This window comes from Somniosus microcephalus, chromosome 2, assembly GCF_052327205.1.
Source record: "Somniosus microcephalus isolate GS21.2 chromosome 2, FLI_Smic_1.0, whole genome shotgun sequence".
In the NCBI taxonomy this organism is placed as follows: Eukaryota; Metazoa; Chordata; class Chondrichthyes; order Squaliformes; family Somniosidae; genus Somniosus; species Somniosus microcephalus.
Window position 1 is genome coordinate 154,324,723 of NC_140988.1, and position 27,846 is coordinate 154,352,568.

At 47.7% G+C, this 27,846-nt stretch overlaps 1 long non-coding RNA gene across 2 annotated transcripts in view; it reads right to left on the bottom strand.

Moving 5' to 3' along the window:
• The window catches only part of LOC147123032 (uncharacterized), a 44,833-nt gene that overhangs the window by 392 nt on the left and 16,595 nt on the right, over positions 1 to 27,846 (bottom strand). The window contains exons 2-3 of one of the 2 annotated variants that reach the window (XR_015073157.1): positions 17,106 to 17,248; positions 14,371 to 14,528 (exon numbers count right to left, since the gene is read on the bottom strand). This is a non-coding gene — a long non-coding RNA (uncharacterized LOC147123032). Of the gene's footprint in view, positions 1 to 14,370; positions 14,529 to 17,105; positions 17,252 to 27,846 lie in introns of both variants that reach the window. The other variant, XR_015073156.1, reaches the window with a different exon arrangement.

A 27,846-nucleotide genomic window follows, 5' to 3' on the forward strand; every position in this document is an offset into this window, starting at 1 on the left:
TATGTTCTCAGTATTGCTCATCAAGACTACTATTATTAGTCATTGGATATAAAGCTATCAATTATAATGTGAGTCAACACACCTCAAATAATATGAAAAGGTAAACTGGATGGACTTGAAATCAAATCCTGCATACTCAAAGAAACAATTTTCTCTTTAAAAAGTGTTTTACAAGGGAGGTGGGTTGGGGACGGGCAGGTTTCCCGCTGGCCCTGCCAACTTTAATGGCAGGGCCTGATTTGAAATTGAGGCCTCAGATTCCCACCTGCAGCCAGCCAGATTGAGAGGCTGGCTGGCTGCAGGCAGGTAGGCTTCAGATGTGAGGGGTCGGTCCAGGGGAGGGGTCGGCATGGTCGGGGATCTGGGGGTCGCTGGGAGGGGGTTCGGCCGGAGGAACAGTCGGGGGTCAGGAGGGTGTTGAGGATCGGGAGTGGGGTCGGTGATCGGGAGGGGGTCAGGGATCGGGAGGGGGTTGGAGGATCGGCTGAGGGGCGGGGATCGGGGGGTGTCGGGGATTGGCAGGGGGTCGGGGATCGGGAGGGCGTCGGTGATCGGGAAGGGGGGTTGGAGGATTGGGAGGGGGTCGGTGATCGGTGATCGGGAGGGGGTTGGAGGATTGGGAGGGGGTTGGGGATCGGGGATTGGGGGTGTCGGGGATCGGCAGGGGGGTCGGGGATCAGGTGGGCGTCGGTGATTGGGAGGGGGTCGGGGATCGGTGATCGGGAGGGGGTTGGAGGATCGGGAGGGGGTTGGAGGATCGGGAGGGGGTTGGGGATCGGGGATTGGGGGGTGTCGGGGATCAGGTGGGCGTCGGTGATCGGGAGGGGGTTGGTGATCGGGAGGGGGACAATTGGGAGGGGGTCGACAGGAGTGGGGGGGGGGGGTAGCGGAGAGGATTGGGGCCGGCCACCGGAGGACTGCGGCCAGCCTCAGCATATTCGGTGGGGTTGGGGGGAGGCCTCATGGTGGGGATCGGGGGCCTCGTGGTGGGGTCTCCGATCGTGGGGGGTAGGTTTGGTAGGGACCTTGGATCCAGGAGGTAGGTATGAAGCCACATAATTCCTGGGTCCAGCAATCGCTGCCTCGGTTTAACTGTCAGGTTTCCCGTCCACAGGCAGCTAAATTGAAAATGGAGGTGAAAAAAGAGACTGCCAGCCTCATTACAATATTTAAATTGACATACCGCCCCCTGGGTGCGGGTCGGTCGCCCGCCCCTGTACCAGCTCCATTAAAACCAGAAGTGGGTGGGCTGGAGGCGGGATCAGGTCCGGAATCCCATTTTTAACAATTTAACTGCCCCCACGATCCAAACCCACACTTTTCTTTTTAGGGGAAAATTCCGGCCTATGACTTGGTGACACAAATTGTGTCAAAATGATCGACTGCACTGCCAAGATGAAATTGTGCTCCTTAGGTGAGAGATTATAATGAAATAACCTGTAACTGTTTTCCACCACCAGGAATAAGGACAGTGCCTCTTTTAAAAAGAAAATCAGGCTAGCTAAGCCAAACCATCAGAGAATCCTCTTCTCCCATCTCCCGCATCACCACTTGGGAATTACTCTATCCCTTTTATGAACATATACCAAAGAGGACAGGAAAAAAAAGCTAGTCCATCAAGCCTGTCCTATCCTGACGTGGTGCAATCTACACACACCATCAACTCCATCTCCCCACGCTCTCCATACAGTCACACAATCTCCTGGGAAAGCCAAAAGAAAACAAAAAACAGTAGAAAGGTTTAGGAAAAAAGTTTGGGAAGTTCCTTACTGACCCTCGAAGGCAATCGAGCAAAGAGACTACAGCGACTGGTAACACTGGTCCCAGCAAACTCACCTACCTTCTATAACTCAGGATATCATCCACTTGCAGGAACTTGTCTAGTTCCCTTTTGAAGGCTTGTAATAAATCCACATTCACCACACGTACTGGCAACATATGAGAGCATGGGCCTTACACTAAACATCCGTAAGACAAAGGTCCTCGACCAACCTGCCCCCGCCACACAGTGCTGCCCCCCCCGATTATCAAAATCCACAACAAGGCCTTGGACAACGTGGACCACTTTCCATACCTCGGGAGCCTACTGTCAACAAGGGCAGATGTCGACGACGAAGTCCAACACCGCCTTCAGTGTGCCAGTGCAGCCTTCGGTCGCCTGAGGAAGAGAGTGTTTGAAGACCAGGACCTCAAACCCGGCACTAAGCTCATGGTCTACAGGGCAGCAGTGATACCTGCCCTGCTGTATGCCTCAGAGACATGGATCATGTACAGCAGGCACCTCAAAGCACTGGAGAGGTACCACCAACGCTGCCTCCACAAGATCCTGCAAATCCATTGGCAGGATAGGCGCACCAACGTCAGTGTTCTTGCTCAGGCCAACATCCCCAGCATCGAAGCTCTGACCACGCTCAATCAGCTCCGATGGACGGGTCACACTGTCTGCATGCCCGATACGAGACTCCCAAAACAAGCGCTCTACTCAGAGCTCCGGCACGGCAAGAGAGCCCCAGGTTGGCAGAGGAAACGCTTCAAGGACACCCACAAAGCCTCCTTGAAAAAGTGCAACATCCCCACCAACACCTGGGAATCCCTGGCCCAAGACCGCACAAAGTGGAGGAGAAGCATCCGGGAAGGCGCTGAACACCTCGAGTCTCTTCGCTGGGAGCAAGCGGAAGCCAAGCGCAGGCAGCGCAAGGAGCGCATGTCAATCCAAGCACCCCACCCACCCGCCCCTTCAACCACCGTCTGCCCCACCTGTGACAGAGACTGTAGGTCCCGCATTGGACTAATCAGTCACCTGCGAGCTCATTTTTAATGTGGAAGCAAGTCATCCTCGGTTCCGAGGGACTGCCTAAGAAAGAAAGAAGACATATACCTTAAATTGCTGTCTCAATTTTGATTCATGGGCACTGACACCAATACTGGGGATAGAGGGAGCTGTTCCATTGGGACGGTTTTTACTTAAACCAGGTTGGGAGCAGTGTCCTGAAGAATCGAATAACTAGGGCTGTAGATATGGCTTTAAACTAAAAGGGGGGGGGGGCTCAGGTGTGGGTAAATTTAGAACTCTAAAGAGAAAAGTGAAGGCAATAGAGCAATGTAGCGATTTGGGTAAAGATAAGCAGAGTGTGACAGGAAGGGACAGAGTTTAACAATAATAGTGCATCAGCGAATAAGGTGATTGCAGGGAATAATGGTAAAAAGTTCAAATTAAAGGCTCTTTATCTGAATGCACGAAGCATTCATAACATGATAGATGAATTAGTGGCACAAATACAGATAAATGGCTTTGATCTAGCAGCCATTACAGAGACATGGTTGCAAGGTGACCAAGGTTGGGAACTAAATATTCCAGGGTTCTAGACATTTTGAAAAGGCAGGCAGAATGGAAAAGGAAGGGGGTAGCCCTGATAATAAAGGGTGACATAAGGACAGTAGTGAGAGAGAATCTTGGTTTGGAAGATCAGGAAGTAGAATCCGTATGGGTGGAGATAAGAAATAACATGGCACAGAAAACACTGGTGGGAGGAGTTTATTGGCACCCAAACAGTAGCTATACTGTTGGATAGAGTATTAATCAACAAATAATTGGAGCTTGGAACAAAAGTAATACAATAATCATGGGGGACATTAATCTTCATATAGACTGGGCAAATAAAATTGGCAAAGGTAGTCTGGAGGACGCATTCATGGAATGCATTCGAGACAGTTTCCGAGAACAATATGTCATGGAACCAACCAGGGAACAGGTTATTTTAGATCTTGTATTGCATAATGAGATAGGATTAATTAGTAATCTCATAGTAAAGGATCCTCTGGGGAAGATTGATAATATGATGTATTTCACAGTGAAATTCTTTCAGTCCGAAACAAGTCTTAAAATTAAATAAAGCCAATTATATAGACATGATGGGGAGTGAGTTGGCTAAGGTAGATTGGGAAATTAGGTTAAAAGGTATGATGGTAGATAAGCAGTGGCAAACATTAAAAAAAAAATTCAAAATTCTCAATGAATATACATTCCATTGAGAAATAAAAACTCCACAGAAAAAGTGATCCATCCGTGGCTAACTAAAGAAGTTAAGGACAGTATTAGATTAAAAGAGGCTTATTTATGTTGTGACGAATAGCAGTAAGCCTGGGGATTAGGAGAGCTTTAGAAACCAGGAAACAATGCCCAAAAAATTGATTAAAGTGGGAGAAAATAGAATGAGTAAAGCAGCAAGAAATATAAAAACAGATTGTAAGAGCTTCTACAAGTATGAAAAAAAGAGTAGCAAAAGTAAGCATTGGTCCCTTAGAGGCTGAGACAGGTGTAATTATAATGGGGCATAAGGAAATGGCAGAGACTTTAAACAAATATTTTGTATCTGTCTTCACAGTAGAAGATACAAAAAGCAAACCAAAAAATAGTGATGAACCAAGGGGCTAATGAGTGTGACGAACGTAAAGTAATTAATATTAGCAGAGAAAAACTACTTGAGAAACTAATGGGACTAAAAGCAGACAAATCCCCTGGACCTGATGGTCTACATACTAGGGTTCTAAAAGAGGTGGCTGCAGAGATAGTGGATGCATTGGTTGTGATCTTCCATAATTCCCTAGATTCTAGAACAGTTCCAGCAGATTGAAAGGTAGCAAATGTAACCCCACTATTCAAGAAAGGAGGGAGGGAGAAAATAGGGAACTACAGGCCAGTTAGCCTGACATCAGTCAGCGGGAAAATGCTGGAATTCATTATTAAGTAAGTGGTAACAGGGAACTTAGAAAATCATAATATGATTAGGCAGAGTCAACATGGTTTTATGAAAGGAAAATTGTGTTTAACAAATTTATTAAAGTTTTTTGAGGATGTAACTAGCAGGGTAGATAAAGGGGAACCAGTGGATGTAGTATATTTGGATTTTCAAAAGGCATTCAATAAGGTGCCACATAAAAAGTTGCTATGCAAGATAAGGGCTCATAGGGTTGGGGGTAATATATTAGCATGGATAGAGGATTGGTTAACAGACAGAAAACAGAGAGTAGGGATAAACGGGTCATTTTCCAGTTGGCAGGTTGTAACTAGTGGGGTGCCGCAAGGATCAGTGCTTGGGCCAGAGTTATTTACAATCTATATTAATGACATAGATGAAGGGACCGAGTGCAATGTATCGAAGTTTGCTGATGATACAAAGCTAGGTGGGACAGTAAGCTGTGAGGAGGACACAAAGGGCTGGATTTTGTCAATGGGGACGTGATGGAGGCGGGACTCCAACTTTTTGGGTTGTAGTCCCGCCTCTGTCGACTTGTGGCCAACCCACACTATTTTTCCTTGATTGATCTTGTTAAGCCCACCCAGCGGGCTCAGCAGGCCAATTAAGAGACACCTGGTTACGTCAATGATTAACATTTCATCTGTCAAGAGCTTTTGACAGATGAAAAATCAGCATTTGACAGCTCTGTAAAGCTGTCAAACACTGACAATCTGTCTTCTAACTTGAGTCCTTCTACTCAGACTCAGTTAGAGATCTCTCCAGACCAGAAAGCAGAATGCTGCAGCTTTTGACAGTTCATGCGGCCATTCTGCTTTCTGCGCTGGTGAACTGAGGGACTCCCGAGAACTGAAGGAAGGAAGCCTGCAGGAGAAAGTAAAGGTAAGTAAAACTTATTAAAACACTTTACACTTACCTCTGCACACATGCACCCATCACTCACCTGCAGAACGGACATCTCGACCCCTCCAACCCCTTCAGACCGACGGTCCACCTCGCTAACTTGCCATGGTTCGGAGCCGTCAGGAAGCCCACACTTCAGGGCTAAAAATAGGGATTAGGCAAAAAACTGCTTGTTTACTACCTGTTAACAAACAGTTAATTGGCACTAATCCCCTTCCCGCCTCGGGGAGGCGGCTCCCAGCACAGGTCAGATACCCGCCTCCTGGGACATTGGCACAGAGGCGGGTTGGGGACGGGATGGGTTCTTGCCCCCCGATTCTGCAATTTTTCCACCACTCCCGCCTCCATGGGGCTTGGAAATTCGAGCCCAAAGAGTCTGCAAAGGGATATAGACAGGTTAAGTGAGTGGGTAATAAGGTGGCAGATGGAGTATAATGTGGGGAAATGTGAGGTTATTCACTTTGGTAGGAAGATTAGAAAAACAGATGTTGTGAAACTATTAAATGTTGGTGTTCAGAGAGATTTAGTTGTCCTCGTACAGGAAACACTAAGTTAACGTTGGGAACGGTAGCATAGTGGTTATGTTACTGGAGTAGTAATACAGAGACCCGAACTAATGATACCATGAGTTCAAATCCCACCATGGCTGCTGGGGAATTTAAATTCAGTTAATTAAATAAATCTGGAATTAAAAAGCAAGTATCAGTAATAGTGACCATAGAAACTATTCAATTGTTGTAAAAACTCATCTGCTTCACTAAATGTCCTTTAGGGAATTAAATCTACTGTCCTTACCTGGTCTGGCATATATGTGATTCCAGACATCTGAAATGGCCTAGCAAGCCACTCAGTTGTAACAAACAGCTACAGAAAAAAGGAGGGAGAGAGAAAACTGGGAACTACAGACCAGTTAGCCTAACATCAGTAGTAGGGAAAATGCTAGAGTCTACTATAAAGGATGTGATAACAGGACACTTAGAAAATATCAACAGGATTAGGCAAAGTCAACATGGATTTATGAAAGGGAAATCATGTTTAACAAACCTACTGGAGTTTTTTGGGGATGTAACTGGTAGAATAGATAAGGGAGAACCAGTGGATGTGGTGTATTTGGCTTTTCAGAAGGCCTTTGATAAAGTCCCACATAAGAGGTTAGTGTGCAAAATTAAAGCACATGGGATTGGAGGTAATATACTGGCATGGATTGAAAATTGGTTAACAGACAGGAAACAGAGAGTAGGAATAAATGGGTCTTTTTCGGGGTGGCAGGTGGTGGCTAGTGGGGTACTGCAGGGATCAGTGCTTGGGCCCCAGCTATTCACAATATATATCAATGATTTGGATGAGGGAACCAAATGTAATATTTCTAAGTTTGCTGATGACACAAAACTATTGTGAGTTGTGAGGAGGATGCAAAGAGGCTTCAAGGCGATTTAGACAAGTTGAGTGAGTGGGCAAATACATGGCAGATGCAGTATACCGTGGATAAATGTGAAGTTATCCATTTTGGTAGGAAAAACAGAAAGGTAGAGTATTATTTAAATGGTGATAGATTGGGAAATGCTGATGTACAAAGGGACCTGGGTGTCCTTGTATACCAGTCACTGAAAGCAAACATGCAGGTGCAGTAAGCAGTTAGGAAGGCAAATGGTATGTTGGCCTTCATTGCAAGAGGATTTGAGTACAGGAGCAAGGATGTCTTACTACAGTTGTACAGGGCCTTGGTGAGACCACACCTGGAGTACTGTGTGCAGTTTTGGTCTCCTTACCCAAGAAAGGATATACTTGCCATAGAGGGAGTGCAGCAAAGGTTCACCAGACTGATTCCTGGGATGGCAGGACTATCGTATGAGGAGAGATTGGGTCGACTAGGCCTGTATTCACTAGAGTTTAGAAAAATGAGGGGATCTCATTGAAACGTATAAAATTCTGACAGGGCTAGACAGACTGGATGCAGGGAAGATGTTTCTCCTGGCTGGGGGGTCTAGAACGAGGGGTCACAGTCTCAGGATTAGGGGTAGGACATTTAGGACTGAGATGAGGAGAAATTTCTTCACACAGAGGGTGGTGAACCTGTGGAATTCTCTACCACAGAAGGCTGTGGAGGCCAAGTCACTGAATATATTTAAGAAGGGGATAGATAGATTTCTAGACACAAAAGGCATCAAGGAGTATGGGGAGAGAGTGGGAATATGGTATTGAGATAAAGGATCAGCCATGATCATATTGAATGGTGGAGCAGGTTCGAAGGGCCGAATGGCCTACTCCTGCTTCTAGTTTTCTATGTTTCTAAAACAATAAGAATAAAACCGGACGGACCACCCGGCATCGACAATGGCACACCCAGTCCAGTCGTCCCTGCAAAGTCCTCCTCACTAACATCTGGGGACTTGTGTCAAAATGGGGAGAGCTGTCCCACAGACTGGTCAAGCAACAGCCTGACATAGTCATATTCACAGAATCATACCTTTCAGCCAATGTCCCAGGCTCCTCTATAACCATTCCCTGGGTATGTCCTGTCCCACTGACAGGACAGACCCACCAGTGGTTGTGGTACACAGTCGGGAGGGAGTGGCCCTGGGAGTCCTCAACATTGACTCCAGACCCCATGAAGTCTCATGGTTTCAGGTCAAACATGGGCAAGGAAACCTCCTGCTGATTACAACCTACTGCCCTCCCTCAGCTGATGAATCAGTACTCCTCCATGTTGAACACCACTTGGAAGAAGCAGTGAGAGTAGCAAGGGCACAGAATGTACTCTGGGTGGGGGACTTCAATGTCCATCACCAAGAGTGGCTCGGTAGCACCACTACTGACCGAGCTGGCCGAGTCATGAAGGACATAGCTGCCAGACTAGGCCTGCAGCAGGTGGTGAGAGAACCAACACGACGGAAAAACCTACTTGACCTCGTCCTCACCAATCTACCTGTCGCAGATGCATCTGCCCATGATAGCATTGGTAGCAGTGACCACCTGTCGCAGATGCATCTGCCCATGATAGCATTGGTAGCAGTGACCACCGCACAGTCATTGTGGAGATGAGGTCCCGTCATCACACTGAGGACACCCTCCATCATGTTGTGTGCCACTACCACCATGCTAAATGGAATTGATTCAGAACAGATCTAGCAGCTCAAAACTGGGCCATCAGCAGCAGAATTGTATTCCACCACAATCTGTAACCTCATGGCTCGGCAGATCCCTCGCTCTACCATTACCATCAAGCCAGGGAACCAACCCTGGTTCAAAGAGGAGTACAGAAGAGCATGCCAGAAGCAGCACCAGGCATACCTAAAAATGAGGTGCCAAACTGGAGAAGCTGCAACACAGGACTACATGTACACTAAACAATGGAAGCAGCATGCTATAGACAGAGCTAAGTGATGCCTCAATCAATGGATCAGATCAAAGTTCTGCAGTCCTGCCACACCCAGTCGTGAATGGTGGTGGACAATTAAACAACTAATGTAGGAGGAACCTCCATGAATATCCCCATCCTCAATGTTGGCGGAGCCCAGCACACGAATGCAAAAGGCTGAAATGTTTGCAACCATCTTCAGCCAGAAGTGCGGAGTCGATGATCCATATCAGCCTCCTCCTGACAGCCCCACCATCACAGAAGCCAGTCCTCAGTCAATTCGATACACTCCACGTGATATCAAGAAACAGCTGAGCGCACTGGATACAGCAAAGGCTTTGGGCCCTGACAAAATCCCAGCTGTCGTGCTGAAGACTTGTGCTCCAGAACTAGCCACGCCTCTAGCTAAGTTGTTCAAGTACAGCTACAAAACTGGCATCAACCCGACAATGTGGAAAACTGCCCAGGTATGTCCTGTCCACAAAAAGCAGGACAAATTCAATCCGGCCAATTACCGCCCCATCAGTCTACTCTCAATCATCAGCAAAGTGATAGAAGGTGTCTTTGACAGTGCTACAAAGCGGCACTTACTCACCAATAACCTGCTCACCGATGCTCAGTTTGCGTTCCGCCAGGACCACTCGGCTCCAGACTTCATTACAGCCTTGGTCCAAACATGGACAAAAGAGCTGAATTCCAGAGGCGAGATGAGAGTGACTGCCCTTGACATCAAGGCAGCATTTGACCGAGTGTGGCATCAAGGAGTACTAGTAAAATCAAAGTCAATGGGAATCAGGGGGAAAACTCGCCACTGGCTGGAGTCATACCTAGCACAAAGGAAGGTGGTTGTTGGTTGTCAATCATCTCAGCCCCAGGACATCCTTGCAGGAGTTCCTCAGGGCAGTGTCCTAGGCCCAACCATCTTCAGCTGCTTCATCAATGACCTTCCCTCCATCATAAGGGCAGAAATGGGCATAATTGCTAATGACTGCACAGTGTTCAGCATCATTCACAACTCTCCAGATAATGAGGCAGTCCATGTCCGCATGCAGCAAGACCTTGACGACATTCGGGCTTGGGCTGATAAGTGGCAGGTAACATTCGCACCACACATGTGCCAGGCAATGACCATCTCCAACAAGCAAGAGTCTAACCACTGCCCTTTGATATTCAACGGCAGTACCATCGCCGAATCCCCCACCATCAACATCCTGGGGGTCACCATTGACCAGAAACTTAACTGGAGCAGCCACATAAATATTGTGGCTACAAGAGCAGGTCAGAGGCTGGGTATTCTGCAGCAAGTGTCTCATCTCTTGGCTCCCCAAAGCCTTTCCACCATCTACAAGGCACAAGCCAGGAGCATGATGGAATACTCTCCACTTACCTGAATGAGTGCCGCTCCAACAACACTCAAGAAGCTCGCCACCATCCAGAACAAAGCAGCCCGCTTGATTGGCACCCATTCCACCACCTTAGACATTCACTTCCTCCATCACCAGCGTACCGTGGCTGCAGTGTGTACCATCTACAAGATGCACTGCAGCAACTCGCCAAGGCTTCTTCGGCAGCATCTCCCAAACCTGCGACCTCTACCACCTAGAAGGATAAGGGCAGTAGGCACATAGGAATACCATCACCTGCAAGTTCCCCTCCAAGTCACACACCATCCTGACTTGGAAATATATCGCTGTTCCTTCATAGTCGCTGGGTCAAAATCCAGGCCAACAACTCTGTGGGAGTACCTTCACCACACAGACTGCAGCGGTTCAAGAAGGTGGCTCACCACCACCTTCTCAGGGGCAAATAGGGAAGGGCAATAAATGCTGAGCTTGCCAGCGACGCCCACATCACAGGAACAAATAAAAAAATATGCAGGTATAGCAAGCAATTAGGAAGGCAAATGGCATGTTGACCTTTATTGCAAGGGAGTTGAAGTACAAGAGTAAAGAAGACTTACTACAATTATACAGGGCTTTGGTGAGACCACACCTGGAGCATTGTGCACAGTTTTGGTCTTATTATCTGAGAAAGGACATACGTGCCTTAGAGGCGGTGCAAAGAAGGTTCACTAGATTGATCCCTGGGATAAGAGGGTTGTCCTATGAGGAGAGATTGAGTAGATTGGGCCTATACTCTGTGGAATTTAGAATGACAGGTGATCTCATTGAAACGTATAAGATTCTGAGGGGGATTGACAGGGTAGATGCTGAGAGATTGTTTCCCCTGGCTGGAGAGTCTAGATCTAGGGGGCATAGTCTCAGGATAAGGGGTCGGCCATTTACGACTGCGATAAGGAGAAATTTCTTCATTCAGAGGGTTATGAATTTTTGGAATTCTCTACCCCAAAGGGCTGTGGATGCTGAGTCGTTGAGTATATTCAAGGCTGATATAGATAGTCTTTTTGACTCTAGGGGAATCAAGGACATGGGGATCGGGCAGGAACGTGGAATTGAGGTCGAAGATCAGCCATGATCTTATTGAATGGCGGACCAGGCTCGAAGGGCTGTATGGCCTACTCCTGTCCTACTTCTCATGTTCTCTCCTCCTTCACTTCAGTCTCTGTTTGTCTCTCTTTCACTTCGGTCCCTTTCAGCTTTCATTTCAGGCTTTCCTCCTTGACTTTCATCTCTCTCACTCCGCATTCATTTCGGTCTCTCTTCCTCTCTCTGTCTTCACTAAATCATAGAATCATACAGCACAGAAGGAAGCCATTCAGCCCATTGTGCCTGTGCCGGCTCTTTGGAAGAGCTATCCAATTTGTCCTACATCCCTGCAATGTTCCCACTAAGCTGTGCGGCCGTGCAGTCATCTGTAAGATCCCACGCAGGCCACTCACCGGGTTTTACATTGTAGATACTGCGCATGCACAAAAGTTTGAATGGGCCACGCATTGGGGGAGGCAGGCCACACAGGAAGCAGTGCAGAATTAACATTTTAGGTCGCTGATCTTTCCATCAGAACTGAAAGAAGTTAGAGATATAACAGTTTAAAAGCAAGTACAGAGCCAGGGAAAAGGGGCCGTAGAGTGGGGAGAGGAAAGAACAAAAGGGAAGGACTGTGATAGAGTGGAGAACAGGAGTGATTAAAATGACAAAGGGGATGAAGCTCAGGCTTTTGCTGAGGACTGATTGTTCGGGGTCAGAGAGGGGAAGGTCAGATGTGATAGTAAAAACACAACAAAGGGCGAGATTGAAAGGAGGGATGGAGTCAGGAAAATGAAGGGGAAAAGGATCTGGAGGGACGTTGATATCTAAGAGTTGTTGAAGCTTGCTGTCCTTGACACCTGGAAGGAAGAATAAAAGTTTTTTGTTAAAGCGTCAGATGAAGCGAAAGATGAAATGGAACTGCGGACCATGACAACTCTGAAATAGGGTGAGTTGATGCTGCTGAAGAGAGGACTCGAGAGCGTGCATGTGGTGCCGAATGGTGTTGTGCGTGGATCTCAGAAATCCCTTAATTACCCACAATGACAAATAATTGCACTTAGAGCTATTTGCTTGGACTATCAAGATCATAATTATAATTATGAAAAGAGTGTAAATGAAAGAGTGCTTAATTGTTTGAAGTTCCATCTTTCACATGAGATGTTAACCTATGGTTCTGTCTACCTAATCAGGTGAACAGTAATATTTCCATGGCAATACTTGAAAGAGAGTGGGAAATGTTTCCAGGGTCCTGCCCAACATTCATCCCTCAGCTAATACCACCGAAAACAGAGACTTGATTGAGTATTTAAAATGATGAAAGGACTAGACTGAACAGATTATTCCAAAGGGGACATGAGTATATGTTACGTAAGCATAGAACTAGCTTAGATGCCAGAGGGTCATTGACTTTGGAATAGTTGTCTGCTTTTGCAGTGGGTACAGATTTGTTGCAAATGTACAAAAGGGAGCTGGACAGGTTCCTGGAGGCTGATGTATGTCACTGTGCATAAAAGGTACTTGAGATGTTGAGTAATGTACCTCATGATCACAGCTATCTCCTGAAACTCATTTTTGATCAGCTTTGGGAGTCGGAGATGAATTTCCAAGATATCTTTTTTGCCTGAAATGGCCTAGTGTCTTTTTTGTATCTGTTATTTTTCCTGGGAGAGGAAATGGGGGTAGGAGAATATTCGGTGCTGCGTTGCCTTGTTGCAACAGGGCTGAATGGAATAGACTTGATGGACCAGGTAGTCTTTTTCATATTTTTTTAATTCGAGGGTCCGGGGATGGCGGGAGAACATGTCCTTCTTTTGAAGGGGTTGGATCCCTGTGGCCCGCTAGCAATGTGTTATGGCCAGTAAAGTGGCAGTTGAACACTGAGGGCAGCAAGAATCAGACCTGGGAGGTGGATCTCATGCTACTTGGAGGCCCAAGAGAATGGGAAGCGGGGCACCCATGCCAGTTCCAGGCCTGGGGGGCGAGAACAGTGAATTGGGGACAGGATGCATGATGGCTTCATGGGAGATTTGCCAGCATGTGGAGTAGCAAACCAACAAGAGCACAAACTTGTATAATTAGATAGGAGAGAAAATAAACCAGGCAAGATCATCAACTCCCCAACAGGACCACTGGTTAGGCCGCAAACAATTTTCTGACCGTTAGAATCATACAGCACAGCAGGAGGCCATTCGGCCTATTGTGTCTGCGCCAGCTCTTTCGAAGAGCAAGCCAGTTAGTCCAACTCTTTCACCATATTCCTGCAATTTTTTTCTCTTTCAAGTATTTATTAAATTCATTTTTGAAAGCTACTATTGAATTTGTATCCAGCACCCCATCAGGCAGTGCATTCCAAATCCTAATCACTTGTTGCATCAAAAAGTTTTTCCTCATGTCGCCTCTGGTTCTTTTGTCCTCACGTTATCAACCCATCAGCCTTTGGAAACAGTTTCTCTTAATTTACTTATCTAAACCCTTTATGATTTTAAATACCTCTATGAAATCTCCTCTTACCTTTCTCTGCTCTAAGGAGAACAACCCCAGCTTCTCCAGTCTATCCACATAACTGTAATCTCATATCCCTGGAACCATTCCAGTAAGTAGTTATCAAATCATGCAGAGCACATGCCTGAATTTCCGATAAGTGCTCCCAATGGGTGAGTCTCCCTACCAAGAGCGTGAAGTCGAAAATTATCCCATTGTCTCAACCTTCAAACATTCTTTGCCTCAGCAGTACGAAGAAACCTGATTATTCAATGTACTCTTGCTGCAAGGGCAGTGCAATCAACATGTACAATAGCTTCACAAAATATCTATTTATATATGTGAACTCTTGAAAATTTAATTTAGAAAAGAAAAATATAACATTGTTAATAAATACCAGGAACAATCCAAAAGAGGTATTCCAATAGTGTGTGTAACTTACTTTGTAAAGAAATCCTTGGTTTTTCCACACTTTCCACAAGTCTGAGTGAGCAATGATTAAAACATTTTATCTCATTCAGGAATTTTGACTCTTCCATCCTGGCCTTTTGTGCCTCTTTCAATGCCTTTGACATCATTATCAAATTCCAGGGATCCTGACTACAAGAAAATTGTACAGTCTAAATTACAGTTTCAGAAAATGTTAATCCAGCTTTACGGGGTATCAGTTAATTTTCAAGTGGGACATCAAAAATGTATTTTATTATTTACAGAATTACTAGCAAAGGGGAATAAAAGACAATTAGGTAAAAACAGGAAGAATAAAAAGATAAAACTCAACTTTAAACTACAGATGCATACAGGCTGAATTCTACTCAAAATGGGGCAGGATAGTGCCAAAGCGTGATGGAAAAATTCACCAGTGAGGTCTACCACTGCCTCACTACCTTACCAGCACTTCCCTCCTCTCACCCTTGCCAGAACCACCACTGGCTGCTCCTTCCTCGCCTGTAATGCAAATGGTGGTGCGGGGGACTGGACCAGATCCCTGACGAATTTCCCTATCACCCATGATACCGCCACTTCCCAGGGCCACCATGGGGCAGGTGACAGTCGGGGCTCGAGATACTGGATAGGGTAGTGTAGTGGTTATGTTACTGGACTAGTAATCCAGAGAATGTGAGTTGAAATTCCTCCATGGCAGTTTGAGAATATGAATTCAGATTTTTTTTAAATTAGGGAAGTAAAAGCTGGTATCAGTAAAAGTGACCATGAACCTGTCAGACTGTCATAAAAATTCAACTGGTTCACTAATGTTCTCTAAGGAATGAAAGCTGTCGCCCATACCTGGTCTGGTCAATATGTGGCTCCAGTCCCACAGCAAAGTGGTTGACTCTTAGCTGCCCTCTGAAGTGGCCTAGCAAGCCACTCAGTTGTATTGAACTACTTAACACTGTCAGCACACATAGATTGCAGCGGTTCAAGAAAAAAGCCCACCACCACCACCTTCTCAGACCAACTAGTATAGGCAATACCTTGCCAGTGACGCCCACATCCCAGGAATTATTATTCTTTTTTTTTTAAAAAGGCCTAGGAAGCAGCATTAACACTCCCTCCATAGAGACAGAGAGCTTTGTAGTGGCCTCAACTCCCACCACCTCACTGTAATTACCCTGCTAATATGCCAATTTTCTGGCACTTCTGCCCTTTTAACTGTCAGGCATGGCAGACTCCCACTTGGTGGCAGGGAACACATGGTGAAAACTAGATGAACTTCGATCTAGGAAACTGGGCTAGAGATAGAGTTGCCAACCATCCCGGATTGTCTGGAAGTCTCCCAGAATTAAGAATTGATTCACGTACACTGCCGTGAGCAACCTGGGAGAAATAAATTCAAGCTTGCCTGGTGACCACTGCAGTTTGTTCTTGCCTGTCTCCTTTCTGACTTGGGGCAGCTGCTCCCATAGCCAGCTTCTGTCCACACATGGCCACTCCGCTCACAGAATAGAGCAGTTTTAGCAGCGTGGGGAATTGTGGGAATCCGGTACCACTATTGCGACCTTGCTGTTTTTGGTGTAAGAAAGCACTGATCATTGCCTGTTGGCTCGCTCTAGCTGCAATCTCAGAAGCACAGGTACCATAGAAAGTAGACACTTTCATAAGCATTAGCAGTGTATAAATTCATGGTAGCAGGGATCCTCCTTCAATTCCATAGACAGGTCAGAAAGTATTTGCTTGTTGACTCAAAGGGCCCTATTTTCAGGCTGATGGGTTCTGAATTGTGTGATTACTGCTGATTTGATGAATTCCCATATCGCTGCTTTCAGTTTCTTTTCAGTTTGCCCATTACTAGGATTGCCTCCCCCAGTTATTAGTGCACAGGCAAATATTGCACAAAATCACAAGATCATTATGGGCAAAGAAGGCCGTTCACCTCATCTTAATTCACCCACTAATTAGAGTATAAAGTCTTTTATTTTACCAGTCAAGCACAACTATAATTACAACTGAAGAATATTAACAGAGTATCGCCACAAAGATAACTAGACTTCCACATTCTGTAGTCTGGCAAGACTGGATGAAATTACACATTGCAGGGTTGTCTACAGCAGGCAGGGTCAAATTACACATTCCAGACAAACTGTTGGATGGTCTTGACCTCCAAGGGGATCAATCAGAAATCTAATCTTGTCCTTCAAGGGGACCAATCAGAAATCTGGTGTTACAAATAGACGCAACCAACATATTTTACTGTATTTAGATAAAGATCCCACATAGTTTAATTATGACTTCTGCTTTGACACATCCCAATCAACTGCAGTGAGAAAGGTCATTTGCTGGTGAGCTGTGGAGATGATGTATGCTTGGTTGTTCTGCAAAGCTGAAATTTTGACTCTTAGTAGTGAGTGATACCATACAGCTTGCATTGATCTAAAACAGTTTTACCGTAGCGTAATTGGAGTATGAATTCATCCAAATAAAATTTAAGTGGTGTGAGACCACCTCAGAAGGTAAACTCGCACTGCTTCAACTTAACACTGACTGCAATAAAACTGCAACTGGTGCAAAATTTAGAAATGTCCAAGTGGTCCAGTGTTGACTCATTGCAGAAGTAATTGCCTCGATGTCCTACTTTCCTCAATAAACAGTATAAACTGATCAAGGACAATTCTCTTTTTTTCCTAGTCATATTCATTTTTTCTACATTTTCTATTTTCAATGGCATTTATTACTTACAATTTGAACTGATCAGATATACAAAGGACATGTTTTGGCCTAGATGGTTGAAAACCAACTGCATGATTCATTGTGTGACTGCAGCGCTGAATCTCGCTCTAATCACAGCCAGATAATGCTTGTTTCTGACTTTCTTCAGCCACCTGCTTTTTAAAGATATTAAAGACAAAGATTAGGAAATCTGCATTTCAACTTATTTTGTTAAATAACATAGAAGATTTATGATTAAAGAACCAAAGATATATTGCCCAAGTGGTAATTAACTTTGTACTTGAACTTCTTCATACACGGTTAGGAATTCGAGACAATCTCCTTTCCTTTCCTGATGGAGACTGCCATAGGCAGAAAGTGCAATGCACAAAACATTATTGCTGGTATTCTATACAGACTTTTTGACTGATATTGAAGTAGAGTTGCAGCTTCAATGGCCCTGATTTCCTATCATTTCTTTGGGTCTGGTCTGGTCCTGATTTTCAAGTGGAAAGACACGCTGCCCATATATATATATCTCTATCTATTCTATCTATCTATCTATCTATCTATATACATATAAATCGGTCCTTCTGTCTGTCCTTCTGTCTGTCTGTCTGCAGGTGCGCGTCTGGGCGGCTATGCGCTCGAAAGTTACAGGGCGTACCTTCGCGTGCGTTACGTCGAAAGAAAGCTTACCTTTCCAAAACGGTTTTAAGCGGATTTACGTTTCGGCCGAGCTAAAATCGCGCCCGCGGTATCCGAAAAACCTTAACGTTCCGCTCATTAGCATCTCATTATCCGCTCATTAGCGACAGAGTGACCTCGAGCTCGAACAATCGTACGCCGGGTTGCTGGCGTGTGCCGCCGGGCCAATCGGTGCGTGTGTGGGCGGGCCTTATCGTTCTGAACCGAGGTGAGTAGCCGCCATCTTGCTTCCATTCTTTTTCCTGCTTTCTGCGTCCTTCTTTTCAAATATACATTTCCAGCAATATAAAATTGAATTTATTAAATTGTTTTAAAATAAATCACTCATTTGTAAATATTTTATCTAACCTGAAGATTCTTTTTCCTACCTTTCCCCGTTTTTTTCTTAGGCCTGAAAGCCTGGGCCTTTCTTGCCCAGCCAGGCCCGAGCTAGGTAATTGGGCTGCTGCTAAGCTCCTCACCCCCACCCCCCCCGGTGTCACGTTACCCGGGGCAACGGCGTCAGCCACGAGGGTCAGGGTGCGCGCGCAGCAGGAGCAGGTGAGGCTCTGTTCCGCGCTCGGCTTGGGCGGGGGGGGGCGGGGCTCTCGAGAGTGCGGTTCTCGGCCTTGGTGAGCGGGAAGGGTTACCCCGGCAACGGGAGTGCGGGGCGGCTGGGGCTTGGAGAGCGGGGCGGGCTCGGAGAGCGGGGCTCTCGTGAGTGCGGGGCGGGGCGGCTGGGGCTTCGAGAGCGGGGCTCTCGAGAGTGCGGGGCGGCGCGGCAGGGTTACCCCGGCAACCGGGCGTGGCCGTCTCTCAGCCTCAAGCCCTCCCTTCCTCCCCCCCCCTTCCCCTCCCGGCCCTTTCCCCCCCCCCCGCCCTCCCTTCCCCCCCTCCCCCCCGCCCCGCCGCCCCTCCCACCCCGCTCCCCCGCCCCTCCCGCCCTCCGCCCCTCCCCCCGGCCCTCTCCCCCCCCGCCCTCTCCCCCGCCCCCCTCCCTCCCCACCTCCCCCCCTTTCCCCCCCACCCTCTCTTCCCCCCACCCTCTCTTCCCCCCAGTCGCTCTCTCTCTTCCCCCCAGTCGCTCTCTCTCTTCCCCCCAGTCGCTCTCTCTCTTCCCCCCCAGTCGCGCTCTCTCTTCCCCCCAGTCGCTCTCTCTCTTCCCCCCAGTCGCTCTCTCTCTTCCCCCCAGTCGCTCTCTCTCTTCCCCCCAGTCACTCTCTCTCTCTCTTCCAACAACAACATGCCCTCAAAAAAGCCTCGGCACCGCCGGGCACTCCAGCTAGTCTATATATATAAATCGGTCCTTCTGTCTGTCCTTCTGTCTGTCTGCACGTGTGCGTCTGGGCGGCTATGCGCTTGAAAGTTACAGGGCGTACCTACGCGTGTGTTACGTCGAAAGAAAGCTTACCTTTCCAAAACGGTTTTAAGCGTATTTACGTTTCGGCCGGGCTAAAATCGCGCCCGCGGTATCCGAAAAACCTTAACATTCCGCTCATTAGCATCTCATTATCCGCTCGAGCTCGACCAATCGTACGCCGGGTTGCTGGCGTGTGCCGCCGGGCCAATCGGTGCGTGTGTGGGCGGGCCTTATCCTTCTGAACCGAGGTGAGTGGCCGCCATCTTGCTTCCATTCTTTTTCCTGCTTTCTGCGTCTTTCTTTTCAAATATACATTTCCAGCAAAATAAAATTGAATTTATTAAATTGTTTTAAAAAAAACTTCATTCATTTGTAAATATTTTTTCTAACCTGAACATTCTTTTTCCTACCTTTCCCCGTTTTTTTGTTAGGCCTGAAAGCCTGGGCCTTTCTTGCCCAGCCAGGCCCGAGCTAGGGCTTCTGCTAAGCTCCTCACCCCCCTCCCGTCACGTTACCCAGGGCAACGGCGTCAGCCACGAGGGTCAGGGTGCGCGCGCAGCAGGAGCAGCTGAGACGCGGCGTCTCTCTGTTCCGCGCTCGGCTCGGGCGGGGGGCGGGTCTCTCAGCTGCAATCGGCGATCTGGAGGGCAGGGCTCCGGAAAGCGGGAGGGCAGGGCTCCGGAGAGTGGGATGCCGCTGCTTGGGAGGGCGGGGGGCGGGGCTCGGGACATCGGGGGAGCGGGAGGCGGGACATCGGGAGATCGCGGGCCCGGACTACAGATCGGGGAGGGGCGGGGCTCGGGAGATCGGGGGGGGCGACCCTCAGGTGGGGCGGGGCTCCGGAGATCGGAGGGGCGGGGCTCGGGGGGGCGGGGCTCGCGGGTCGGGGCTCCACAGATCGGGGGGCGGGGCTCGGGAGATCGGGGCTCCGGGGGGGGTGGGGCTCGGGATATCGGGGGGGGGGGGCTCGGGAGATGGGGGGGCGGGGCTCGGGTGATTGGGGGGGGGCGGGGCTCGGGGACTCTCCCCCCTCCCTCCCCCTTCCTCCCCGCCCCTTCCTCCCCTCTCCTTCCCCCCTCCCCCTCCCCTACCCCCTCTCCCACCCCCTCTCCCCCCTTCCCTTCCCCCCCTCCCCTTCCCCCCTCTTCCCCCCAGTCACTCTCTCTCTCCCCCCAGTCGCTCTCTCTCTTCCCCCCAGTCGCTCTCTCTCTTCCCCCCAGTCGCTCTCTCTCTTCCCCCAGTCGCTCTCTCTCTTCCCCCCAGTCGCTCTCTCTCTTCCCCCCAGTCGCTCTCTCTCTTCCCCCCAGTCGCTCTCTCTCTTCCCCCCAGTCGCTCTCTCTCTTCCCCCCAGTCGCTCTCTCTCCTCCCCCCAGTCGCTCTCTCTCTTCCCCCCAGTCGCTCTCTCTCTTCCCCCCAGTCGCTCTCTCTCTTCCCCCCAGTCGCTCTCTCTTCCCCCCAGTCGCTCTCTCTCTTCCCCCCAGTCGCTCTCTCTCTCTCTTTCAACAACAACATGCCCTCGAAAAAGCCTCGGCACCGCCGGGCACTTCAGCTAGTATATATATATACTAAATGTTGATGTGAAGTAGGCAATCCTCACCCAGTCAGCTGGTTTGAATGGCTTTAGACTATGTTGCTCCCAAAAAGTGCAGATGAGCTATCTATGTACTCTGTCAAACAGTGTGATAATATTCTCACATATAGGATTATCTTAATGCGCTTGTCTCCAGATTAAGGAAATGTTTTAAGTCTCCTAGAATTACAGGTTTTGTATATTTCTCAAGCCATTTCTATCTGCATTAGTCATAAAAGAAAGCTAAGTGTTTAGATTTCATGCAACAGCGAAACATTTTAATTGCCTCCTGTCTTGCAACTGAAGGAAGTTCCCTCGACATCCCGGCTGTCGTGCTAAAGACTTGTGCTCCAGAACTAGCCGCACCTCTAGCCAAGCTGTTCCAGTACAGCTACAACACTGGCATTTATCCGACAATGTGGAAAACTGCCCAGGTATGTCCTATCCACAAAAAGCAGGACAAATCCAATCCAGCCAATTACCGCCCCATCAGTCTACTCTCAATCATCAAAGTGATGGAAGGTGTCATTAACCGTGCTATCAAGCAGCACTTACTCACCAATAACCTGCTCACTGATGCCCAGTTTGGGTTCCGCCAGGACCACTCGGCTCCAGCCCTCATTACAGCCTTCGTCCAAACATGGACAAAAGAGCTGAATTCCAGAGGTGAGGTGAGAGTGACTGCCCTTGACATCAAGGCAGCTTTTGACCAAGTGTGGCATCAAGGAGCCCTAGTAAAACTGAAGTCAATGGGAATCGGGGAGAAAACACTCCACTGGCTGGAGACATACCTAGCACAAAGGAAGATGGTTGTGGTGGTTGGAGGTCAATTATCTCAGCCCCAGGACATCGTTGTAGGAGTTCCTCAGGGCAGTGTCTGAGGCCCAACCATCTTCAGCTGCTTCATCAATGACCTTCCCTCCAACATAAAGTCAGAAATGGGGATGTTTGCTGATGACTGCACAGTGTTAAGTGCCATTCGCAACTCCTCATATAATGGAGCAGTCTATGCCCGCATGCAACAAGACCTGGACGACATTCAGGCTTGGGCTGATAAGTGAGAGGTAACATTTGCGCCACACAAATGCCAGGCAATGACTATCTCCAACAAGCGAGAGTCTAACCACCGCCCCTTGACATTCAACGACATTACCATCGCCGAATCCCCCACCATCAACATCCTGGGGGGTCACCATTGACCAGAAACTTAACTGGACTAGTCACATAAATACTGTGGCAATAAGAGCAGGTCAGAGACTAGGTATTCTGCAGCGAGTGTCTCACCTCCTGACTCCCCAAAGCCTTTCCACCATCTATAAGGCACATAAATGCATAGTAAGGAGTGTGATGGAATATTCTCCACTTGCCTGGATGAGTGCAGCTCCAACAACACTCAAGAAGCTCGACACCATCCAGGACAAAGCAGCCCGCTTGATTGGCACCCCATCCACTACCTTAACCATTCACTCCCTCCACCACCAGCATACCGTGGCTGCAGTGTGTACCATCTACAAGATGCACTGCAGCAACTCGCCAAGGCTTCTTCAGTGGGAGGAGGCTCCATGAATATCCCCATCCTCAATGATGGTGGAGCCCAGCACATGAGTGCAAAAGACAAGGCTGTAGCGTTTGCAACTATCTTCAGCGAGAAGTACCGAGTGGCTGATCCATATCGGCCTACTCCTGAGATCCCCACCATCTCAGAAGCCAGTCTTCAGCCAATTCAATTCACTCCACGTGATATCAAGAAACGGCTGAGCGCACTGGATACAGCAAAGGCTTTGGGCCCCGACAACATCCCGGCTATCATGCTGAAGACTTGTGCTCCAGAACTAGTCACGCCTCTAGCCAAGCTGTTCCAGTACAGCTACAACATTGGCATCTATCCGACAGTGTGGAAAACTGCCCAGGTATGTCCTGTCCACAAAAAGCAGGACAAATCCAATCCAGCCAATTACCACCCCACCAGTCTACTCTCAATCATCAGCAAAGTGATGGAAGGTGTCATCGACAGTGCTATCAAGTAGCACTTACTCACCAATAACCTGCTCACTGATGCCCAGTTTGGGTTCCGCTCGGACCACTCGGCTCCCAACCTCATTACAGCCGTGGTCCAAACGTGGGCAAAAGAGCTGAATTCCAGAGGTGAGGCGAGAGTGACTGCCCTTGACATCAAGGCAGCATTTGACTGAGTGTGTTATCAAGAATCCCTAGTAAAATTGAAGTCAATGGGAAGCAAGGGGAAAACCCTCCACTGGCTGGAGTCATACCTAGCAGAAAGGAAGATGGTTGTGGTTGTTAGATGCCAATCATCTCAGTCCCAGGGCATCACTGCAGGAGTTCCTCAGGGCAGTGTCCTAGGCCCAAACATCTTCAGCTGCTTCATAAATGATCTTCCCTCAAACATAAGGTCAGAAGTGGGGATATTCACTGATGATTGCACAGTGTTCAGTTCCATTTGCAACTCCTCAGATAATGAAGCAGTCCATGCCCGCATACAGCAAGCCCTGGGCAATATTCAGGCTTCGGCTGATAAGTGGCAAGTAACATTCGCGCCACACAAGTCCCAGGCAATGGCCTCCCCAACAAGAGAAAGTTTAACCACTTCCCCTTGACATTCAACGGCATTACCATCGCCAAATTCCCCACCATCAACAACTTGGGGGGTCACCATTGACCGGAAACTTAACTGGACCAGCCACATAAATACTGTGGCAACAAGAGCAGGTCAGAGGCTAGGTATTCTGCGGCGAGTGTCTCACCTCCTGACTCTCCAAAGCCTTTCCACCATCTACAAGGCACAAGTCAGGAGTGTGATGGAATACTCTCCACTTGCCTGGATGAGTGCAGCTCCAACTACACTCAAGAAGCTTTACACCATCCAGGACAAAGCAGCCCACTTGATTAGCACCCCATCCACCATCTTAAACATTCACTCCCTCCGCCACCGGCGTACTGTGGCTGCAGTGTGTACCAACTACAAGATGCACTGCAGCAACTCGCCAAGCCTTCTTTGGCAGCAGCTCCCAAACCCGCGACCTCTACCACCTAGAAGGACAAGGGCAGCAGGCGCATGGGAACACCACCCCCTCCAAGTTCCCCTCCAAGTCACACACCATCCTGACTTGGAAATATATCGCCATTCCTTCATCGTCGCTGGGTCAAAATCCTGGAACTCCTTCCCTAACAGCACTATGGGAGTACCCTCACCACACGGACTGCAGCAGTTCAAGAAGGCGGCTCACCGCCACCTTCTCAAGGGCAACTAGGGATGGGCAATAAATGCTGGCCTTGCCAGCGATGCCCACATCCCATGAACAAATATTTTAAAAAGACTGAACGTGAGTATGAATTTCCATGGGGGTTCTCCCAATCATCTGTTGTAGCTCACTTTAAAGGGGTAGTAATGGCAGTGACAGAAAAAGCAGACCAATTGTTCACAATGTTACTGCAAAGACACATGGGCAACAACACTCCCTAAGATGTTGAGGATTTAGAGGTCCTGCTGCAGGAGGTACAAAGGAGTACCACTTTGAGGCTGACGACCATCCTCATAAATGCACAGGCTGCAGCTGTATGTTGGGAGGTCACTGACAGAGTCAATACAGGCACCTTTATCCCTGGCAGCAAATGAGAAAGACATTTGCTGATTTAAGGAGGAAAGCAAAACCGAGTGTGTTTCTCACTTTAGCACACATTCCTTGTGGGGCTCATGAAATATGGTACAAGCATATGGTTGGAACTCTCGCACTTTCTGGAAGATAGCACTTCAAATGTTGTGCACAACCATTGCTGTTTTGCTCACACTCTTTCATTGGGGGTGAATTTCCATGAGTGTTCTCGCAGCTGTCTGCTGTAGTTTTAGATGAAGAGCCGTGGAAACTCCGGAAAAAAAGAGAACCCCTGCGGTAATTCACCCCCATTGCATCTATGCCATATGGCACATTTTCCTAGCGATGGGGGCACCGGCCAAGCAACAGCAAATAGATGCTGAGGCGCTCCTCTGGTGTCAGAGGTTCCTCTTTGGGGTCAGCAGCCATAAATGCAGAGGATAGCTCTATTTCCTTAAGAGCCATCTACCCAGTGTTTCTACTCCTTCAAATAATGCAAGCACTATGGACTGTTCACACTGAAAGAATCCTGGCTTCTTCCTGGATAATGACCATTGATATGCATGATTATATTCCTATGACGAAATACCACCTGAATCTTAATTGAGTGCAACCCCTTTCCTTTGGCTTAGTGGCAGGATGCAGAGGGTGATGGTCGAAGGTTGTTTGTGACTGAAAGCCTGTGTCCAGTGGTGTACCACAGGGATCAGTGCTGGGTCCCTTGCTGTTTGTAGTGTACATTAATGATTTAGATATGAATGTAGGAGGTATGATCAGTAAGTTCGCAGATGACATGGAAACTGGTGGAGTGGTAAATAGCGAGGAGGGAAGCCTCAGGCTACAGGACGATATAGACGGGTTGGTCAGTTGGGCAGAACAGTGGCAAATGGAATTTAACCCTGAAAAGTGTGAGGTGATGCATTTTGGGAGGACTAACAAGGCAAGGGAATACACAATGAATGGTAGGACCCTAGGAAGGACAGAGGATCAGGGGGACCTTGGTGTGCATGTACATAGATCCCTGAAGGCAGCAGGACAGGTAGATAAGGTGGTTAAGAAGGCATATGGGATACTTAAATTCTATGCCTCGGCTAATGAAGGCAAGAGCAGGGAGGCTATGATGGAGCTGTACAAAACGCTAGTTAGGCCACAGCTGGAATACTGTGTGCAGTTCTGGTCGCCACACTATAGGAAGGATGTGATTGCATTGGGGAGGGTGCAGAGGAGATTCACCAGGATGTTACCTGGGCTGGAGCGCTTCAGCTATGAAGAGAGACAGGACAGGCTGGGGCTGTTTTCCTTAGAGCAGAGAAGGCTGAGGGGGGACCTGATTGAGGTGTACAAAATTATGAGGGGCATAGATAGGGTAGATAGAAAGGAACTTTTCCCCTTAGTAGAGGGGTCAATAACCAGGGGGTATAGTTTCAAGGTAAGGGGCAGGAGGTTTAGAGGGGATTTGAGGAAAAACTTTTTCACCCAGAGGGTGGTTGGAATCTGGAATTCATTGCCTGAAAGGGTGGTAGAGGCAGGAACCCTCACAACATTCAAGAAGCATTTAGATGAGCACTTGAAACCCCATAGTATACAAGGCTATGGACCAAGTGCTGGAAAATGGGATTAGAATAGATAGGGCTTGATGGTCAGCGCAGACACGATGGGCCAAAGGGCCTCTTTCTGTGCTGTATAACTCTATGACTATTCACGATGGCCTAAGGTTAATATGACAAGCACTGATGCCCATATAGGTAGCGTGTCCAATTTGTTTTTTACACTTGAGAAAATCCTGCCACCCACGGAAAGCTATGCATTCTGTCCAGCCGATGCCTCCTTTACACAAAACAAATTATGAAAGTGTTGCTCCTTACAGACGTAGTGGTTGGCACTTCCTTTGGTACAGATTTCCTGATGTAGCAGATGTCTCCTGGGTGGTTTGGGAAGCTCTAGCAGTAAGTACACTTCATGCTGTGGTAACTTTCTACAAGAACCACCATCCCTGATCCAATGTGCAGCAGATGATTCTGTGGCAGCCTGTGTTGCAAAGCAGATGTGACAGGGCCTCCTTTGACATGTCTAGGTAGTTCTTGGGGTAGTGATGGGTATGCGAAAACGCCTCAGGGGTTGTTGTACCTCACTTTGTTCGCCCTCAGGAATTCCTTTTCCTCATCTCAATTATGCAGCATGTTCGGAACCCCCAAAGAATTACCCATCCTCAATCCTTGTAAGGTGCAAAATTAAAGCCAGCAGTAACCAAGAATAATGAGGAAAAAATACTGACACAGCACAAGCTAACTAATATGCCTGGAGCAAAATGCAGAAAAAACCAACAATCTTAAAAACTTACCTTCTCCCTTTAAGAAGTGTGCTTCAACAGGCGGCGAGGCGCCCATTGTACATGTGAGTCTTGCACTGCAAGTGGAACCGTACCCAAATACGCAGGGAAATTGTGCCCAAAATGCACTTGAAATTGCTCTGTTTAGGTTAGGCTTCAAGTTACCGCATAATCACAAACATAAAATCTTCCATGAACCAGCGCAATCGGGCAGCGTAATGGAATGGAATTGTTTCTTTTTTTTCTTTCCATTAAAAAGTATTCCTTGATGTATTTGACAGTGGGAACCTGGTGCAGTTTTATCAGTACAGCTGAAATTGGATTTATCAGCAAAAATTAACATTTTTAATAAGGGTGTCTAGTCCACAACCTGTGAGTAACCTGATTTAAAATCACTGAAAATTACTTTAAAAAAATATACTGAACCATTTAATAAGTTTCATTGGTGTACACTAGTCAGTTTCTTAGTAAATTAAATGTTTTTTTAAAAACTGTGAAAAGGTGCCTACTGGTGACGGTGCGCCTAAGAAAATGAGCACAACCTGAAGCGCCTTCCCGAACCAGCGCAATTTTGACCGGGAGGGGGGGTGTGGCCAGTTTTATGGGCGCGGCCTGATTCGGCCAAATTAAATCTTAAACCAGCGTAAAAGATCGCGGAAAACACAAATGTAAGTGGTTTGGGGCGTAACTAACTTATATTTAAAATTCTCCGCTCTTTTGCGCAGGTTTGGTTGAACCACTCGGATTGCACTGATAAAACTAGCAGAAACTCAATGTCGTAAGGCTTACCAAAATAACAGAATGTTACATAGATACATAGATACATAGTAGGAGCAGGAGTAGGCCATTCGGCCCTTCGTGCCTGCTCCGCCATTCGATGAGATCATGGCTGATCCTTTAATTCAGTATCCCGTCCCCGCCTTCTCTCCGTAACCCTTAACCCCTTTTGCCCGTAGAAATATATCTAATTCCCTCTTAAATATATTTAATGAGCTGGCGTACACTGCCCTCTGTGGCAATGAGTTCCACAGGTTCACCACTCTCTGAGTGAAGAAATTCCCCCTCATCTCTGTCCTAAATGGTTTAGCCCTTATCCTTAAATTATGTCCTCTAGTTCTGTTCTCACCCGCCAAGGGAAACATTCCTTCTGCATCCAGTCTGTCTAGACCTGTCAGAATTTTATACACTTCTATGAGGTCCCCTCTCAATCTTCT